This window comes from Cavia porcellus, unplaced genomic scaffold (assembly GCF_034190915.1).
Source record: "Cavia porcellus strain 051 isolate PalLab524CR breed Dunkin Hartley unplaced genomic scaffold, mCavPor4.1 scaffold_5, whole genome shotgun sequence".
NCBI classification, from domain to species: Eukaryota; Metazoa; Chordata; class Mammalia; order Rodentia; family Caviidae; genus Cavia; species Cavia porcellus.
Genome location: NW_026947488.1, coordinates 73,309,064 through 73,330,787, shown reverse-complemented (window position 1 = coordinate 73,330,787; position 21,724 = coordinate 73,309,064). Strand labels below are relative to the sequence as shown.

At 33.7% G+C, this 21,724-nt stretch overlaps 1 pseudogene; it reads right to left on the bottom strand.

Annotated features, from left to right (window-relative positions):
• Positions 1 to 998: 998 nt before the first annotated feature.
• Positions 999 to 2,130, bottom strand: LOC100714880 (SH2/SH3 adapter protein NCK1-like; annotated as a pseudogene).
• Positions 2,131 to 21,724: the final 19,594 nt, after the last annotated feature.

Genomic DNA, 21,724 nt, shown 5'->3' with positions numbered 1-21,724 from the left:
AAAGGTTCTGGAAGGTGTGGCCTAATGGGAGAAATTTAAGTTATTGTGGGCATCCCTAGAAGGGACTTGTGGTTTTTTCTCATTTCTTTTTCACTATTTACCCATAATATTATCATTTTTTTCTGTCACATAATCTCATCGTGATTTGCTGTCTCATAGCAGGCTTAAAATAACTGACTGTGGGTCAAAAGTCCAAAAAAGAGTAGCCAAAATAAGCCCTTATGTTTATAAACTGATCATCTCAGGAATTTTTCTAGAATAACAAAAAGCTGACAAGCATGAAGGCTAAAGATATAGGATGAGTAAAAATATTATGGTATCCTATATTGGACTGTAATAGAAAGAGAAATCTGAACCATTTCTGAAGGTCAGTTGATAAGCTGATAATATGTGCCTTCATAAAATCATCAGTTTTGAATAATTATTATGTTATTATGTAAGGTGACAACATTATGGGGTACTGAGTCAAAGTAAATAGTAACTGTCAGTATTATCTTTTGGATTTTTATGTAATCCAAAGTTATTCACAAATAAAGCAAGTTTACCAACAAAATAACCTCTCGGGTGCTTGATTCTCAAATAGTTGTGTATAAGAACTATGGAGAGAAACTTTATAAAGCCATGTACTCCAGGTCTAACGTGCTTTTACTAGGCAAAGTAGGAAAAACAATAAAAGAATTCATCCATTCAGACTACTGATCCTAATCTTCATTATTTGATTTTTTTCTCAAAATATAAAACCTTAATATTAGATGCAAAGAGAAAACCAGCAAAGAAGAAAACAGTGAAATACAAGACCAAGGATAAGCAACTGTTCTATGCTGATACATTGCATATATAGTATATATGCATGAGCTGAATGATACTAAAAATACTTATGTGTTATAGTCAATTCTCATAGAGTTGGAAACAACAATTTCCAATTAAGCAGGATGTGACCAACACTTTCTCAGTCTTTAATTACATTCGGAATAAAGCTGTATAGCCATCACATCTGATTAGCAGTATGATGATAAATGCTTGACAAGATACAACTTTTCTCCTTATTCACTTGTAAAATTTGTGCCTTTTTGTAATGTTCTACAAATTCTTCCACTATGTTGAATTTACATTGCCCAACGCAGTAGATCTCTTTTAGTTGGGCTTTAAGATGCTTGTGTTCCCCTTGTACTTTGAATAATGCTGAAAAAATTATTATTTGGCAAAGATTCACTATCAGAAATGAGAAAATCTCCTTGATGTCCTCTTTCATTTAATGCCATTTCTGCTTGGTATCTGGTAACTTTGCCAAATACTTGCCAGCAAACTTTTCCGTGAATGAAGGTCTATCATAATCACACTGTGCAGGTGAAGGTTCCAAGCCTAAAACTAAAGAATTATTCTGTATTATGGTTACATAGATTTTTGGCACCAGACCTACCACACTATTGATCTTCCAGCATGTCCAACACTCTGGATCACTTTCTGACTTTCCAATAACATCTGTTGCGCTGCTTTTCTCAAAATTAAGTTCATCATTGAATAAACTGAATGGGTAATGAGTTTGTACCACATGCAACACTTGCCTAATATTTAGGTTACTTACAACTGTTGCCAGTTTTTTCAGTTTTTCTGAACCCACATGGCCACCCACATGGCCTGTTACCTTCTTCAGTTTCATAATTTGAAGATATCATCCTATTTGTCCATTGTAGCTACACTACATAAGTCCATCATTGCATTTCCCCATGAGAATCATTTTTGTTCTTTTTATCAGCGATAATCCATCCTGTCTCAGCCTTATGCTAAATTTTACATAGCTAGGCATGTTGAGGTCGTAAAGACATTCCTTTCAGTCAACAAAACTGACAGTGGGAAATGAAGAATCTGGAACACTAGGTTTTATTTTCAATCTCTAGTGCCTAAGGTGTTCTTCAAATTTTTCAAAATAGATGTTTCTGATAACTGTCTTTCCTGTACACATAGATAGAAGGCATAATTCCTGCCTTTTTTTTTCATGGAATTTCTAACTTGCGACCAGGATTTAGAATCCTCCAGAAGCCATAATCTCTCATTCTTCTTGATGGACAGCTCTTATTCTTGTTGGGCCACATAATCAAACTTGGTTACTAACACCACTTCTTCTGTCATATTTCAATAGTTTTAGCATTTGAATGTCACTTCCTGGCTCTAGGGCTCCAGTCTACTGCCACAAATCCTTCATTCCACTGGTGCAGCCTTTCTAGCTTCTACCAGTGATGTTTGGGCCTTCCCAGTGCAGATCTTTGATACACACTTGTATGAGACATTGTTGTGGGCTCTGACCTCCACTGGACTCATGGAGGACACTGCTATGGGCTCTAGGTCTTCAGCTGAACTCATGTAAGACACTGCCATGGAATCCAGGTCTTCAGCTGCATTCTTTGGGTCTCTAGTGTGTGGACACATCTCTGGCACTCTTTTGCATTTGGCTGTTTGTGTGAATATTATAAAATAATCCTATAAATGATGTGTTCTGTATAAAATGTATTCCCTTGTGTACCGTGACTACATACAACAGTGGGTTATAATTATCTTTAAACATAAGAATCACATCTTGCACTTGCAGAGGGAAATCACTGAGGCCAAATGAGAAAACGTGTTGCATCTCATCTAATGTATGCTCTGAGGCAGACAGAGCAGAATGATGTGCAAGAGTATTTACACAATTTAATATCCATTTTTCTATTTTACTCTTTTAGCCAAGCTTATTCCAATTCACATAAATTCAGTGTTAAATAATACTATCACATTTCCATCCAGCCTAGAGCCCCAGGTATCAATTAAGAGCAGCACTTGAGTGGTTCTTGGCTCTTACTTTTAGTTTCTATCCTTTGTCTATGTGTCCAAGTGCTGGCATGTGAAGTGAGGAGCCTCACCAACCAGAGTCTGAGTAAAACTTATATCAAGTGTCGGGCTTCCCTTTAGAACCTGAACAGCCTACTGTGGCCCCTATTGGCTGCCTGCACTGTTAGATTACATCAGCACCATGGGCTCCAGACTTGACCTTAGTCCCAGGTTGCAGTGCTCACATCCCACTTACCTTTTCTTCCTGAGCTTATTTCCGTATTTTTTTGTTTTTAAACATACTTCAAGCATCATTCCAAATTATACCTTTGCATAATCCTGACCATTTCAAAGCATATAATCCTAAACCAGGAATGCTTATTGAATGCCCATAATCCAGGTTATTGTTTTAGCATTTCCCTCACAATGATCCTTTAAAGCACACTCCTTATTTTACAAAGTATGACTCAGAAGTTAAGAAGCTCAGCCTGAAAAACTGTTGGAAACTGAAAGTCAAATGTATGTACTCAATTTCCCCATGTACTCTGAATTACCATTCTGCATTTTTAATAAATGTTGTTGGGTGTGGTGGCACATGCCTGTAATCCCAGAACTTGGGAGGCTGAGGCAGGAGCATCAATCATGAGTTCCAGGTTGGCCTGGATTACCTAGGGGGATCCTTCCTTATGCTGAGCCCAGATGGCTTGTCACCTGAGGAAGGAACCTGGTACCCCAGCAGGATGGCCCTTATGGTACTAAGCCTGCATTCCGCTGCCACATAGCTCTTGGGAGCTGTATAATGTGTTTTCAATGATACTACAAAGGTAATAAATGAAAGAAACCTATGTTGCCATTCCTGAAAATCTCTTGTCTATTATAATGAAAAAAACACTTATTTAAAAATATTTGAGCTGATAAATCACAGAATGTTGCATTAATCAAGGTAACCTACAGCTGATAAATGCAATTACGAATTTGTCACCCTACAGAAATATCTTAATAAAGGCTCTTAAAACTCCAGCATAAATGTCCCTGAAAACTTCTCTTTGTTGCTCAAATATGACTGCACATAATTTGGGGACCTAGTACATTTTATCTTCAGGTTATTAGACGTCTTCTGGCTAGGATCCCATATCTACAGTAATGAAACCTTGTTCTAGAAAGTTCTATTAATGATACAGTGACGGAATATTTTTACTACCAGTTGGTAGTAGTTTTCCAAAGTTACAAGAGAAAAGATCCAAAAGCAAAAACAAAAACAAAAATAAACTCGAATTCTGTCCTATGTTATTTTCATGTGTTACAAAAATTTTTACATCAATGCATTGCTTTGGAAACTAGCTGAAGCTCAACATTCACAGAGATGCTTACATTGGCCTTTCAAAATGTTACAAAATCAAAGTTTTAGGACAATATCATAATTCCAACAAAAGTATAGATCATTATTTTAAGTTCAGAATGTCAAGAATTAACCAATCATTACTGAGTGTTATTTTTAAAATACACATTTTTATTGGTAGTTTATAACAATTATTAGCTGTTTTGGCATCGTAAAATATTTTCTTATTTATCCTATATGAAGAAAATTAAGGAAGTCTATTTTGGTACCAAAATATTCAGAGGTCTTAAATTTTGGTATTAACAATGGACTATGCTGCTTCCTAACCACCAAAATTAACCTTTTCACTGACTCAATAGCTGTGGCCACATCTTCTGACACAGAGCCACGTGTCACTATCTGCCCCTTCCATGTGTTTACCTTGTCATTATAGAGACCATAGATCACACTTTAGTACTGCTGGTTGGTATTGGGGATGAGTATTTTGTGTGCACTTACCATAACATCCTATCACCTTGATAATTAAGGCTCTGAGGAAGAAATTATTATTCTGTTTGCATTCCTATTCTTGTTTCACATTACACTGGCATTACTCTTGAGAGCTGACAAAGTCTGCAAGAAAATTAGTGTCATTTCTTGTTGCTTGGATAATATGGAATCTTTTATTTATTTATTTATTTTGTCCTTTTTCCTTTTTATCGGTACCGGGGACCGAACTCACAACTGCCTGCTTACAAGGCAGGCGCTTATGCCACTGAGCTAAATCCCCAGCCCCGATAATGTGGAATATTATATTAAAAAATGTGACACTTCTGGGGCATAGCTAGTGTAAGAGAGAAGAGATTTCGCTCCTCATCTGTAGGTAGGATCGTGGTATTGACATTCATAATAAAAGACAGGTTAACAAAAGGAAAAAAATACACATTTTTATGTAAAGCTTACATGTCATAGGAGCCTATGCTCATAAAATACCAGGAAACAAGGAGAATTGTACTTCATGGCTAGGTTTTATGAAGAATGGTGATATGCTGACCAAAAGGATAATGATTCATAGTAATAGACTTACCAGGCCCTGTTTCCATGGGTTCTCAATGTATCTAAGTGGCATATGTCTTCTTGGGGTACTAGAAAAACATAGAAAAATCACAAAAGGACATGCACTAGGTTCTTAACATAAGAGATTGTTCCATGAAGAGAAGACAAGAAGGAAAAGAGGGACAGATTAATATTAGAAAACAATTTTGCCTTAAAGTAAAAAATGCACTTTCGAGTAGAAAGTGAATATGGAAAAAGTTACCAAGTCTTATTGTAGCTGGTGGGAAGAAGTTCATTAGATAATTATGTACAATTAAATTATCTACACATGCATGCATACACAATTTTAAATGAAATAAAATAGAACAAATTTGGTCATTCTGTAAACTGTATCAGCAATTGCCTTTCCTGAATCAGCAGTAGATTTATTCAATGCTCATTAGTCCATTATTTTTCTAAACAACAATGAAAGAAATCAGAAAGTTAAGACTAATCATTTTGATTTTTAAAAATGTATAATAGCAGTAGTACCTTGAACAAAACTTTCTGGAGAGATCAAGATGCGGTGTAAATAACTGAGGTTCTGAATTCAAGTTTTTGAGTCTCAAAACTCAGTTTAGTCACTGATAAATTTAAGTTTCTTGCTTTAGCTTCTTCACCTACAAAGTGGGGAGAATAAATGTATTTGTGGGAGGATAGTATCAGAGAAGGGATTATAAAATGCATGTGAGTGTGCCATGCAAAGAGCTTGGCACAGGGCAGTGCTCAAAAGGTGAAGCCCAGAAAAAATCAGCAAAAGTTAGAGATTTGGAAAGATGGAGGCAAGAAACAAACAAACAAACAAACAAATAAATGTAATGTTGAATTTAATAGATACTTTTGATGTGGAATCCATTTGAAAAATGATTATGCACAATTAGTTGCCTTCATTCCTGTAACACCAAGCGGCAATAAATAATCTTAGAATTGTCTGCACGGGATAAGGTTTGCACAGTGGGATCTCGCCTTGCCTTGGCTGCCTTGCTCAGCCTGTTCTGAGTTGTTTTTGTATATTGCACAGATGAAGTAGGCTTTCAGATACAAGTTGTCCTCCACAAAGGAAGAATTTATGAAATCCTGCGGTTTTCATTTCATGAAAAGTGGATGTAATTTTTTAGATCATTCAGCTAAGATTATAGGTGCTTTTTCCTAATAGAATTTTCTTCTTATGTATTGGCCTCATTTTCAAGAAAATAGGTTTACTTGTACACTAAATCCACCCAGACAAACTGGAAATCCAGCTACGTAGGAACCATAAAAATAAGATAGCCTTGAATTTTGTGGATATTTTGATACAGAAAGCTCCATGGCATGTGATTATGCCCAGTTCACTTTTGACAGAAAACTTCCATCAAATTAAGCTGAAAGTTGCAAAAGTTAGCTTGTAGGGGCAACAAAAAAAACACGGAAGTTTCACTTTTCTAAACACAGAGAGACTTAGTAGGGTTTTTATCATCTTTAAATTGCTTAGCTGTTCCACTTACAAAGTAGGATCCACTTTTGAATTCTTGAAAATAATTTTAATGATAATCTTTGAGCATCTTCTAAGTTAAATTACTGTAAATCAACAATATCAGTTTTTTATTCAGTTACAGTTTTTCCTCCTCTGTTATATCTCCTCATTTGGAAATGGTCCTTCTTCATATTTTTCTAATAGCTTTAATTTTCCCCAATATTATTAAGCATCTCCTATACAGCAAGATTTATTAGAACAAAGAAGGAGAAGAAGAAAAGGGGAAGTCAAAATAACTGCGATGTGTTGTATGTCTGTACCAACTCCCCAGGATGAAAGGAATCATGACAAACATATAGTAATAAAACTTTTAAAAATTAAAAAAAAATTAACACAAAATTTAAAATAAAGACTTTCTATCAAAGTAATTCTGGAGAGTCATGAAATGACTCTACTTTCTCTGGTCTTTGTGTCATTGTTTTGATTAAAAACGTTTGGCTTATTCTGAAAGATCAGATGTGGAAATAACAGGCTGTTTCATTCCACTACAGTGAGACTGCTGCAGATAAAAGATGCTCGGGGGTGTGGGGATTTAGCTCAACAGCATAAGTGCCTGCCTGGCAAGTGCGATGTCGTGAGTTCTATCCTCGTACCAAAAAACAAAACAAATCAAAACGAAAACCACATATATACTTTGTTCTTTTGCATCTCTGACTTATGAGAAGCATTGTATTTCTTCTAACTCCCGCCCAGGTTAACTTTTAGTGAGTCATCCCAAAATGGAACATTAAGAACGGGATCCATATATTTTATTCTTTTTTGTATATTAATTTCTTTTATGGTATTTTAAACTTACAAAGTGTATAGTTTTTAGATGGAGTACATGAGGTTTACATTCTGCTTGGGGAGCAGGCACATGTACACAACACAGCTTATTCCTTTTTGTTTTCCCTTTCTTTCCACCAACCAACTTCTGTCCATTTCTAAAATCCCTTTTCCCATTCTCATGCTTGTTATCGTTAGTCTGAGCTCATGTTTGAAACATACAGCATTTACATTCACCAACAGTATTTGGTACCTGGGCATTGCATATCTTACATCTTGTAGCTTCCCCCCTATTCCCCTCACCGTTGGTCTCTTAGACCGCTTCCCTTTGCAGGAGATCTGATTCCTTGTTTCCTATTACACATCCTTTATTTTGCACTTTGCCTTACTCAAATGAAAGATACGATAAGGGACTTAAACTTGTGCGTCTGATTGTTTCCCTCAGCATTATATTTTCCAGGTGTACCCATTATCTTACAAATGTCGAAAATTTATCTTTCCTTACAACTTAGCAGTATTCCATTACACACTTCAGTATTCCAGTATGCAGTATTCCAATGTGCTGGAATACAAGTGTTCCAGTATACATTTTCTTTATCCATTCATTTCTTGATGGACATGCAGGGTCTTCCAGGATTTTATTTTCAGAATAGTAGCATAGTATATACATTTCCTTTTAACTGCTTTCACTTTTGTTTACATACCACATCATGAATAACACCCATCATGAGTAAATATTCACTTATTTTTCCTATTTTGATTCCTGAACATAAAACAAATAATACATAAATGGAAGCAAATAATACAAAATAATTTTCTAGAATAGCATTTTTTAGAATGACTTATTTTCCTTGTTTAAATTTATGTTCTTTAATAGGCCTACTTAATTCATCCTTCTGTTTTATCACTCAAATGTAAAGATTTATAAATGACAAATAAAAATTATGCATATTTAATGTGTATAACATAAATATTGTGAAAATATTATCAAAATCAGCCAGCCATGGTGGTACATGTCTGTAATCTCTATACTTTGGAGGTGAGGTAGGAGAATTAACACAAGTTCTAGGTCAGCCTGAGCTACATAGTGAGACTCTATCCCAAAGTCAAAAGAAATAAATTATTATCAAAATCAAACTAAACAAACTATCTATCATTTTGCATAGTGATATTTTTGTGGTAAGACGGCTTCACATCAATTGTTTGAGAAAATGTCTTGTATGTAAACATTATTATCAAGTTTGATCACCACACTGTACACTTTTCCCTTGCTCTTTAGCTAAATTCTGTCTCTATATTTTGGATCCCACAATAAGTATGCCTAATATTTGAATAATTATACCACAGATTTTTATCTTATAACAATTCTACACTGGGTGAATTTCCAACTCATACTAGAATGTCAGATAGCAATGCCAGTAAGTAAAAGTTAGCCTATGGGAATCCTAATCCTAAGAAAATGGTTTACTTAAACTATATTTTGTTTAGGCTTTCTAAACATTTTCCTCTCAAATCTTGTCTCCTGTCTTCATGTATATTAAATCTAGGCATCTGTTCTTGCAGTAGGTGTGGTGATGTGCTGCTCAGAAGCTCCTCAGGAGTCAGGATTTGTGGTCTGAGCTGTTGAGTATTCCACCAGCAGCTGGACTTTTCTGAATTTTATCATAGCCAGAGAATCACCTTGCCTCTGCTCACCTTACCTCAGCCCTCATACCCTAAGTTACAGTAGCTCTTGAAAGTCATCTGGTATTCAGAACCACCCAAGAGGTTAGCTGAGGCTTCCAGGGGAACTGCATTGCACCTGGCCTTCCATCTTCATGTACTCATATCTAACACTGATTCACCTTTTCCCTCACACTGAATGCCCCTTGAGCTTTTCCTTTCAGAGAAATCTCTTAATCTTCATCAAGATTTTCTTTCTCTCACTCCTACGGATTTCAGCTTAGTTTTTCACTTTTCTTCCTTCTCCATGGTTTTCATGACTGCGCTTATTTTCTTTTTTCCAGTTCCAATTTTACTACAACCAGAAAGTTTAATAAGCAGTCATCTCTATCTCTGCTCTTTCCATCTATTTTGCACTGTACAATCAAGCATTTTTTTCTAAACAAATGCTTTATATATAATATAATGTACCTCATGAAAGCATCAGCATTATGAGTTATTAGTAGTATTGTTCATCAATATTTACAGTTCTTTTTTATCTGGGTGCCTGATAAGATAACTTTTCTCTATTTTCATAAATTTGACAAAAGATATACTTCATTCAACCAAAGATATTTGGGTGGAATAGATGTCACTTATAAAGGAAACAATATAATATTGTTTCCTTTACGATATTAAGACTGGAAGTATTGCTATAACTAAATACTATAATTATGGAGAACAGAAAATTATTTCTCACAACTCAAGAGGTCAGAAATTTCAAATTGGATTCACTAACATAAGGTTTTTGCTGCACCCTCTTATGACAAACCCTTTGTTTGTACCTAAGGAAAGATGGAAGGGAAAAAGAGGAGGAGCTAAGATATCAGTTTACAACCTAAATGCATTTCCCAGCTTTTCTAAAACTAGAAATCCAGACAGTTAGGAAGCAGTTATTTAGCAAGGTGGGAGACAGATGGAATGCATTGAAGTTCAGGACTGGATAGTTAAAGGCTTGGAATGTTCCAGTGTTTCTGATTATTGGAATATGGTAAAGAGATGCTAATAGAATAGACCCTCTGGAGGCAACAGAATGGCAGTGAGTGTGGAACCTTCAAGAATAACAAAAAATTAGAAGAGAGTCTATTACAGAAGAGGTAAAGGATCCAAGATAGGGGATAGTTAAGGGTGAGGAAGGTAGTGGGGATGGTGGTGGCTGTGATCGAGTTCTGTTATGGGCATTCATGAAGATTCAAATGAAACTTACCTCTGTAATTAATAATTAATTGAAATAAATAAACAGAAATGGAATAGACTGATCTGCTCAAGCCCTTTAAAAAGGCATTAACTACTTTATGATGGTGACACCCATATGACCTAATAAACTGCTGAAATGATCCAAGTTTTAACCTGTTATATAGGACATTTGATTTGAATATGCTTTTTGGAGGAGATACAAGCACTCAAGCTATAACACAAGTGGTATAGATATATGTTTTCAATCCTTCTCTTGCACACAACATTTTAGATACTGGCAATGTTTTGAGTGGTTCAGCCTCTATCGCTGGATGAGGAAAACATGGGAGTGACACCTCACCAACACAAGATGAGCATGTGCAGAAACCAAAGATACGCTTTTTATTTCATTTTAAGTACCGCATGTATCTTTTCAGTTGTTATTATCATTGAGATTATCCTTTTTGATAGTTTCTTAATTATCAACCAAGTAAGAATTTCTAGAGCCCTTCATTCAAAATCTATCTGGTGTCCTCTCAACTTTTCAAATACCTCCTTTTTTTTCTTAAAGGAACTCCAACTATAGTTAATATAGTATCCCTGTTTTTCCAATAAAACTTATTTCAGAATTACTCCTGATTATGTTTTTCTGTCTTTAAAAATGCTTTTATTAGTATACATTTGTAGCACATAATGATCACATTGTGGTATATGTATTTAACACATTTTAATTCTTTTTTACCCTACTCCCTTCCCCTTTCTCTTCCATGCATCTCTTGATTCCCTTTGCATTTGAAAAATAGCGATCTCCTTACTTCCAGTATCTGGCTTTTATTTATCTCTTTATTTATATTTTGGGTTTCTCAAATAGAAGAAACAACATGATATTTAAACTTGTGTGTCTTATTTATTTTATTTAATATAATGGTCTCAAAGTGCATCTAGTTTCCAACAAATGACTCACTTTTACTTACTTTCTTACTTTTTGGAGTACAAGCCCACTTTTCTTTCCAATTTAAATTACTTTCTTCCTTCAAGACTTTTTTTTTTTTTTTTTTTTTTTTTTTTTTTTTGTCTTTTTGAGACCGGGTCTTGCTATGCATTTCAGGCTGGGCTTGAACTCACTTTGTAGCCCAGGCTGGTCTCAAACTCGCAACAATCCTCCTGGGATGACAGGTGCGAGCCACCACGCCCAGCTCCTTCAAGAAAGACGTAATCCTACTATTTCATGGAGTTCTCCCAACCTAACTCAAGGACCAGGACTGTGGATATTGCGTAGTGTTTGGAACTTACATGCTATCAACTAACTGCACATGTTCCTTATACTGTCTTTAAATGGACTATAGAACTGTACTTCCCTTTCTGGGCCCCTCAGAAAGTATTATGGCTATATTCTGAAATAGGTTTTCAAAATTATCTGAATCCTTCTATTACTATTCAATAACAAATGTACATACTATTTCATTTTAAAGTATCTGTAAATGACAATGACATAAATGCAATATATAAATAATGTTAGCTCAACAATATGGAATTATTTGGGATATTGATATTATACTTTAATATTTATACAGAGAACTTTCACTATATATCTGATATTCTTATGGCTTTTAGTAGTATTTAAATCATCTATAATTTTATTAATAATTTATGTTAGGCATAAAGTTAAGTTTTTAATAACAAATTTATTTTACTTATATTTCATCTTCATTAAAAGCTATTTTCTCATCCTAGCCATCTAACAATTTAATATCCCATAATTCTAGCAGTAACATTTATTTTTATTTTCTGTGTATAGGCAAGATTTTAGGTCATCCTGCTCATTTGAAGTTAAAGCCTTATATATTCCTATTCTTTTTTTATTCAGTGCACTTTTATAGTACATAATGATTACATGCATTGTGGTTGCAGTAGATGGTACATGTAATGCCATTTTATTCTTTTTAATCCTCTCCCTGCAAATCTCCTCTCTCTCTCTCTCTCTCTCTCTCTCTCTCTCTCTCTCTCTCTCACTTTCTCCTCACACACACGATTTTTGTAATTCATGTTTGTGGTACATGATAATTACATTCTCATAAGGACTTGGTGCATGTACACAACACTTCACAATTATCTCTCCAATCAACTCCCTCTTTTTGTCAGTCTAATTTGCCCCTCCTTCCTCTCTTCCCCCTCCATTTATGTCAGCTTTCCATAGGCCAAAAGTTTATCTTGCTATTAGCTGTGGTCTAACTATTTTATACTTTGTTATATATTACGTTTCTCAGAAAGGGAAAACCATGTGATAGTTAGACATTTTTATTTTCTTCACTTAATGCTGTGATTTCAAAATGCATCCATTTTTCTATGAATGGCTCATTTACCCTTCTTTATATCAGAGTAGTTTTCTATCATGTATAAATTTATTTTGTCTGTTCATCTGATGATGAACATATAGGTGGCTTGCAAAATTTAGCTATCATGAATTCTACTGCTATAAATGGGAGTGTGCATACATAACTGTTGTATAATGTCTCTAATTCTTTGGGGGAAGATACATAAACTGGGAATAGCTAGATCAAATAAAATTTCTATTTTTAATTTATTAGCGATCTCCATACTGGTTTTCACAGTGGTTGTATTAGTTTATACTCCCATCAACAATGAAAAAGTGTTCCTTTCTTCCCACAATGATGCTAACATTTGTTATTTGTTAATTTCTTGATGGCAGTCATCTTCCTGAAGTGAGATGGAACTCAGTATTGTTTTAGTTTGCATTTCTCTTTGGTCAGTAATGCTTGACTTTTTCCAAGTATTTGTTGGTCATTTGCACTTTTTCATGTGAGAAGTGTCTATTCATTTCAGATGCCCATTTATAATTGAGTCTAAATTTGTAGTCAAATCTAGTATTTGGACTCTATATTTTCTCGATATTGGGCCTTTGAACAGTGGCTGGCAAAAAAATTTTGCAATCTGCAAGTTATTTCTTCACTCTGCTGTGGTTTTCTTTGCAGTGGAGAAATTTTCCGATTATGTGATCCCATTTGTTTGTTCTTGGTAATATTTTTTTATGTAACTTGTGTTCTGCTCAGAAAGGTTTTCCCCTTGTCTGTGCCCTCAAGAGTTTTTGCCTATTTTGTCTTCCAGCAGGTTAAATATTTCTGTTTTAATATTAGGATCTTTGATTCATTTTGACTTAAGTTCATGATGAGAGATATGAGTCTAGGTTCAGCTTTTGGCCTCTGGACAGTTACTTTTTCAGCACCATTTGTTAAAGAAGCTACTTTTCCTCCAGATAAAGTATTTAGTCCTTTTTTCAAAGATAATAGGTCTGAAGTTTTTTTTTTTTTTTTTTTTTTTAAATCTTCTCTTCTCTTCCACTGATCCATAAGTCTGTTTTTTGGCCAATACTGTGCTGTTTTTATCATTGTCACTTTGCAGTATAAGTCAAAGCCAGAACTAAGACGCCTCTTGTGTTGCCCTATTGTGCAGAATTACTTTTATTATTCTAAGCTTTCTTCTGGTTCCAATGAATTTTTGGGTTGAATTTTCTAGTTTTGTGAAGAATGCTATTGAAATGTTCATTTCACTGTGTTCAATCTGTGTAACAGTTTCAGAATTATGATCAAAATGACATCAAAAGGGATGTCTTTTCATTTTTGGATATCCTCAAGATCCCTTTTTAGACCACTGTAGATTTTATTATAGAAGTCTTTCATTTCTTGACTAAGTTACTTCCTAAGTACATAATTTCATCTTTTTCTTGATGCTACTGTGAAAAATATTGACTCAGTAATTTATCTCACCTTATAAATTTTGTACAGTAACACTATTGATTTTTGAAAGTTGATTTTGTATTCTGCTACTCTATTGAATTTGATTACTAATTTTATGAGCCTTTTGGTCAATTTTTGGTGATCTTCTATGTAGAGGATTGTGTTATAATTTAACATATTCCTCTCCTATGTATGCGCATTTTTTTCTTGCCTAATTGCTTTGGCTATTAGAACTATATTGAATGCTACCAGAACTATATTGGTATTTGTTATAGCAGATGTCATTGTCTTATTTCTCAATTTAGAACACAAGCTTTCAGTTTCTCTCCATTTAACATGATGTTGGTCATTGGTCTGTTGTACTTGGGCTTTTCTGCAGATACTGATATGATCATGTGATTTTTGTGCATATTTCTGTTTATGTGGTATATTACATTTATTGACTTATGTTGAATCACCACATATTGTTTTAATCTATTTTAACTGAAATTGAAGAGAAACACAATAGACATGTTCCATTGATAAAACATAATATTTGTAAAATAATTTAAAACTGCTTATGAGTAATTTGAGTTTTAATTATATATATATATATATATATATATATATATATATATATAGAGAGAGAGAGAGAGAGAGAGAGAGAGACAGAGACAGAGACACAGAAAGGAGAGAGACAAAGAGAGGGACAGAGAAGGAGAAATCAGAACTTCTATTTCTTGTTCAAGTACTGCCATGGATTGACATAATGGAATAAATTCTTACAGTTAATAATTTGAATTGAATATAAAAACTTAGAGATTTCATTATGATTTGGCTATTTCATTTTTAACTTTCCTTGAATTTCTAATAGTGATTTGCTTTAGAGTATTCAATTATTTACTCAACAAATATGTATTGAGCACTTATTAAATGCCAACATCTATGTAAATCATTAGGGAATATAATGATAAATAAAAACTTTTAGCTTTAAAGTATTAAAAAACTAAGAAATCATTGGTGAGTATAACAATTTTACCCTTTGTTCTAATCATCATGTGATATCTGGAGTACTTTCCAACACTGGGAGATTTTATCTAAATTCTACCAATGAGACATAGAAAATTCTTTATCTTTCCCAATTGCAATATAATAGAAACAAATTTGAATGTGAAATAGAAATATAAATTTATAATCTGATTTAACTAATCTGCTAATCTCTTCAATTTATTACCATATGCAAAGCAATTAAATTTGAGGTTTTTTTCTCTTTTTTGAATCTGACGGTTTGGCTGTATAGAAGATTGCAAATTAAGTTATGAAAATACTATGAATGTGTGTTGTTTATAATCTTCATGCTATTCAGTTATTTTCTGTCTTTAATTCTACAGTATAAAAAAGTCCCATTAGGACTTTCATCACCTGAAATTTGATACCTTTTTCATCATCTCTAATATATTAATAGAAATTTTTCCTGATCTTCTATATAACATAATGTGCTAGATTCTATATTTAGATGAATGTTTTTAAATGTTAGTGGCCTATCACAATCACTTGTATAACATTGCCAAGATTATATTCTAGTCCAATTGCATCAAAAATCTGTAGGGAAAGGAAAGCTACCAGTAAATTTTAAAATTTTATTTAGAGAAAAAAGCAAAACAGAAAAAAGGGTAGAAATAATACAGAGTTTCAAAAACATCACCGTAAGAAATGACTAGTCAAAAAAATAATAGTAAGAAATCACGTTGATAAATTACATATTGTTATCTTAGAAGTAGTTGTTCAAGTCACCAATACTTTTTGAAGCTTCTCAGGTAATTCCAATTTGGTTGAGAAAAATTGCATTGATTAATCATCTCTTTAGGTTTTACTTTAAAATCTGCAAGTAAAGGTGATCATTTTAATTTTGTACAGAGGAAACACAGGCTCGGCAAAAACAGATTTTACTCAATGTCAATACTACTCAGGGACTAGAATTCAAAACTAGGTTCTTTTGGGTTTCAAAGTGTGTGTTCTATTATTACTGTTATTATAAATCATAGTAGTAGGAGGAGGAATACATGTTGGCCATACGTAATGATCATATTCATTGTAGGGAATTTGTACCTGTATATAACATATCTTAATTCCTCTTTTTTAACCATTTCCCTGCCCTACTTTCAAGCCCATTTCTCTTTCTCCATTACAAAATTTCCTAACATGTACATATCAATCAGTGCTTACAAGATACATAGATTTAATGCAAGATATACAAGATACATAAGAATTTACAAGATTGGCCAACAATATTAGCTCAACAGTCAGGTGCAGAAGAGTGAGAAATGTCTTATTTGCATACTGGAGATCTGAAGGATTTAGTTGAAGACCTGAAGCACACTGTAGTATCTTGTGACAATCCATATCAGGAGGCTGAAGGATCCATACTAGAGACTGAAAAGTATGTGCTGGAAACCTGAAGACAATGTTCAAGGTGAAGGCTAAGACGAGCTTCTCTGAAGAAACAAGCAAGTCTTCTTTTTTATCCACTATATCCTTCCAGTGACAATCTTCCCCTAGGATAGGTCTTCCACATTCAGAACTATGCTGAGTCAATTTATTTGGGTGTTTGCTACTCAAGATGATACAATAAATTAACTATCACAATGTACTTTGCCAATGAACTATACAACAAGACCCTTTTCATTATATTAGTAGTTCCTATGTCAGATAACAGATTAGGGAGTTTAATTACTGAATGTGCAAATAGAGATGATAATTTAATGTAGTATTAAAAATGCAGGCAAAGGGGAGATGAAATAGAATAGAAGTCTAGTAATTTCTTTTAGAAAGCAATTAAGAATTTTGACTTTTACCTATATTTTTCCTAAAGTTTAGTTCATTCATTGCTTTATCTTCAAACTATATTTCTTTGGTGTTTGGTTAGAATCTTGTAAAGAGAAATAGCATTTGTTGATTCTTTAAAAATTCTGTGTGTCTTGTTTTTTTGAAATTTAAGTTTTAATGGGCAATTTTAACCTAGTCATATTTATTGTATTTACTGATAGATATAGTAAATACAGACTTCTTGCCATGTTGTTTTGGCTTGTGATTGTTCCCTGGTTTTGTTTATTTCACTTTGCTTTACCATTTTTAAAGTTTTATTTTATCCATATTTTTCCTCTACAATTTTGTAAATTACACTGTTAGGGTTCTTAATAATAGAAACAAGTCAAACCTTAAAAGGTAATTAACCAAAAAATACTGAGAGAAGCGCCCGGTGTTGAGAACACCAGAGTACTATGGTATGAAAAGAATTCTGGCAGCTAAGAGTACATTTAAAGGATGCCTTAGATCCATTCTCTTTCAGGTATCATCACAATCAGTTGAGCACCTGCTGCAACAGTTCATAGTCAATAAATGTCAATTCTTAATGCTACTCATGTAACTGCCACTGCTGCCCTAAGAAATGGCTCCAATTCTAGTTATCTTTACTTATTTCTGCAGATTCTTATGGATTCAAATTCTGGGTAAGAACATGTATTTGGCAGATTTAGATCTTATTCCTGTGCACCAGTTGATAGAGATAACAGAAAAGAATTATTATATCCATTTAAGTTTGGAGGAAGGGCTACTTTATACCCTATGCTGCAGAATCTATGTCACTCCAGAAAGGATGGCTAATTTAGAAATAAATCAGTGACTAATGTAGAGAGACTGTGAGGAAAGAGAAACTCTTTTTCTTTGGGATTGTAAATTGATATAATGATGGAAATCATTATGGAGATTCCTAAAAAATCTAAAAGCAGATCTTCCTTTGACCCAGCTGCTCCCCTTCTGAAAGAGTTAAAGGCATCATTCCTTAGGGATATGTGAATACTTAAGTTTATAGCATCACAATTTCTGACAGCTTAATTTGGAAACTACCTGTCAACAGATGAGTGAATAAAGAAAACTTGGTATTTATATTGTATGATTTTTCTCTGCCACAAATAAGGTTATGGCACAAAAGTTAAGTCATTTGCAGGAAAATGAATGCTCCTAGACACCATAATCTTCAGGATAATAAATAAGGCACACAAGTTTAGACATCATATATTTTCTCTGGTGTGAGAAACCCAAAGGATGCCAAGGAGCATAATGGAGGATAGGCACTGGGACATGTGAAGACCACCTTCAAACAGGAGGGGATGATGGTGGGGAAGAAGGAGGTGAAGGAAGGGAAAGGAAGAAAACATGATGGAAGGCAAAAATAAAGCTTTTGCAAATGAGAAAGGGAAGATGGCAGAAAGGAGGAGAAGGAGATGGGAAAAAAGATGAATCAAAGTAAATTATGTACAAGTAAAAATTCCCTGTGATGAATGTGAATGATATGTGTAGCAAATAATTATGGTTAAAATGTAAAGTCAAAATAGCTGGAAGAAAAAATAGAGACATAAAAGTTTAAGGAAAGAATAAATATCAATAAGTCAATGTGAACGTATTGTTCTGTGTATGAAGATGTATGATTAAGACATTTAATGATAATGATTGCAAAACAATGAAAATAACCATATTGTATATGATTACATGTTAAATATATGATGATTATATTTTGTTATTATCATATAATAAAATGATAAAAATAATAAACCCATATAATATGTGATTAAAGTATCAAACTTATGAGGAAAATTCAGAGTGTTCCATAGCACATTAAGTAGAGAAAAAAATACAACTAGATTTCTGATTGACACTATATAATGAAGTTCTGCTAGTTATCAAAGACTAAAATTGAAATACAAAATAAATGATATATAATGTAAAAATATCCATGTGCTAGGTAAGAGAAACTTCTTTAAAAGCATGAAGGTGAAAACTTGTTTACCTTGTTCATGTCAAATTATAAGAGTTTTGGTTCAACTAAGATCATCAAGAGCAAAAATACAGTTTGCAAAAGATAATATCAATGAAGAGTCATATCTAGTCTAACAAATAATGTCTGTCATAAAACTATAAAATGATATTTAATTATATTTAAAAGATGAATAAAATTGATGTAATTACTCAGAAGAAAAAAGTTTGATATTACTAAACTGAAACATTTACCTACTGTATACTCCTGTAATAACTCTATGCTTTAGAACAATAACTAAGAGAAATACAGGATTCTCTGCTTTTTAGCAAGAGGCAAGCAAAATATTCAAAACAGCGCTATCTATAGTAGCAAAAAACTAAAAAGCACATAAACAAGGTGTGATATATTCATATATTCTTACCCAACAAAATAACACATAATGGTCAAAATGAAAGAACTAGAATAATAACATTTTATGAGTAAGTCTTAGTAACGCAGTAATATAATAAATCAGAGAAGCAATTTCCAAAAAAATATGGCCTTCATTGTATTATTTTTATCAAGATGAAGATCATTAAGAGTTATTCAATATATGAACAAAATATATGATCAATGAAAGAGATACATAATAAATATAGAAAAATATTAAAATAAAAAAAATTAAAATAGTGCCTGCATTCAGAAATGCTTTAGAACAAGACATTGCTGAGTAAGAGGATAATTGCTGCCTGGTTTGAGGTGGTGGAGTGTACTTCAGAATTAAATGTTGACCATCTCTCTCATAGATTTTGTTTTGGATGTATGGCTTTTCATTATTTATTATGGTGTTAGAATTATTAAATGGGTAAGAAATAAAGCAGGATATACAATGCTATTTAAGAAAGAGGAGTAATTCAATGCTGTGTGCTTGCAGTCGAAGAAAAAAAATTTAAAACTAAATCAACAAGAGATTAACATCTCTTAGACCATACAAAGGACACAGGTTTTTTGTAATTTGTTCCCCAACTCAGCTTAAATTAATTGCTTGGACAATATACAGACAAATGCATATTTTTAAAGAGAAAACCAGCCCCCAGTAGCTTACATTCATTGTACAAAATCTGTTATGCCTGCTAGTTTATTCCAAGTTTCTGGATCTGAATATATGCCATTGCAGCTACACTAACTTAGCAATATGAAGGGCTGAGTTTGAGCATATATGCTATTACAGAATCTCAGAAAGGCGAGCATTACCTGGGACTTGACCTGACCATCACCTACCAGGCACCCTGAACCACGTCAATCGTCCTCCTTTGTGGCTGGATCTCCCTCCAGCCTTGACTGACATGCTACACTCCCTCCCTCCACGCTCGCCTCACTAGGTCCTTTGTATTCTGTCATTTTCAACCTAGATGTCACCTGGGAAACCTTCCCGACCTCCCTACCGTCCTGCTCTGCCTGGGCTAAATTTATCTCTCTGTGTCTATCTGTATTACAGAATTTAGAAGATTAAATGTATTCCGGTAATTTTTTCCAGATAGACTCTGAATTTCTGGAGGACAGAATTTTACATTTCACTCTTTTTGGACTCATTTTGGTGTCGCTTTAATTTGACTTTATATCAGATATTTGTTGTCTTGTTTGTAGTTTTATTTCTTTATGTATAACTTATGAGCCAACTGAAGAAAACAATTTGCTCCTACTGTGTTTGTGGTACTACATTTTACAGTTTAAAAATATTTGCAGCTAGGTTTATTTGATGAATACTAAGGAAGTGTTACAAGTCACTTATGTCCTGGCAGCTGACTGCTGATTCCACCTTAGAGATACACATTTTATACTTCTGACTACTCTTTTGTCTGACAGCAAAGGACCCATCTCACTGGAAAGGAGCTCATTTTCCAATTAGGCATAATGAACCCTTAAGGAAAGGCTGTACTTGAAAGGAAACATTGCATTATGGAGTTCATCTACCCACTGACCATATGTAAATGTTAATGTTACCAAGGAGTGAGATTTCTCTTTATATTCTTGGAATTATGTTTTAAAATTTCTTTGAGATATTAATGAGCAACAAAATGTACATGGTCACCAAATTAGTTTATGGTCTTAATCCAAATCTCCTGGATAAAGTAGTTGTAGCACAAGAAATGATTTATCTCTCTTCTGTGTTGGTACAGAATATGAATGATGATAGTATAAGACACCTAGAAAATATATGCCTATTTTTATGCCTAAAAAATATTGAACCTATTTTTCCTTATATTCACAGGATACATTTTTTTCTTGCTAATACATATATCTTAGAAAGATAATGTAGTGAGTGGAAAGAGAATTAAAATTGAGTCAGAAGTAAGCACTCAGCTTGTCACCAGAAATGCTAACCTTTGTGAGCCTTAGTTTCCCTATATGCAAAGTAGAAATAATTTTATGTTGCATATTCCTGTGAGGGTTACAGATAAGGCATTTGGTACACTGAGATAAATCATGCATTTCTCATCTAGCTCACATTATTACTACACATGAGCAATTATCTAAATCTTTGCATGTTTTTCTCTTTCCCTTTCTTCATTAAATGGGCTTTGGTTTGAGGTTTGTGTGCACATCCTATTTCCGTACATATTTGTAAGGATGAGTGCTGGTTGTATACCCTCAGTACCTGCTAAAGAAAATATCCTTTGTGTGACATAGATGATTTCGGGCTTCCTCTGAGGAACAGTTAGGGGTTATAACTGTTCAGACTGTAAGTAGCATGTTCAGTTTGTATAAATGGTTACACAACCAGTAGAAACGAAGTGACCTGGGAAAATATGCTCCCTAAC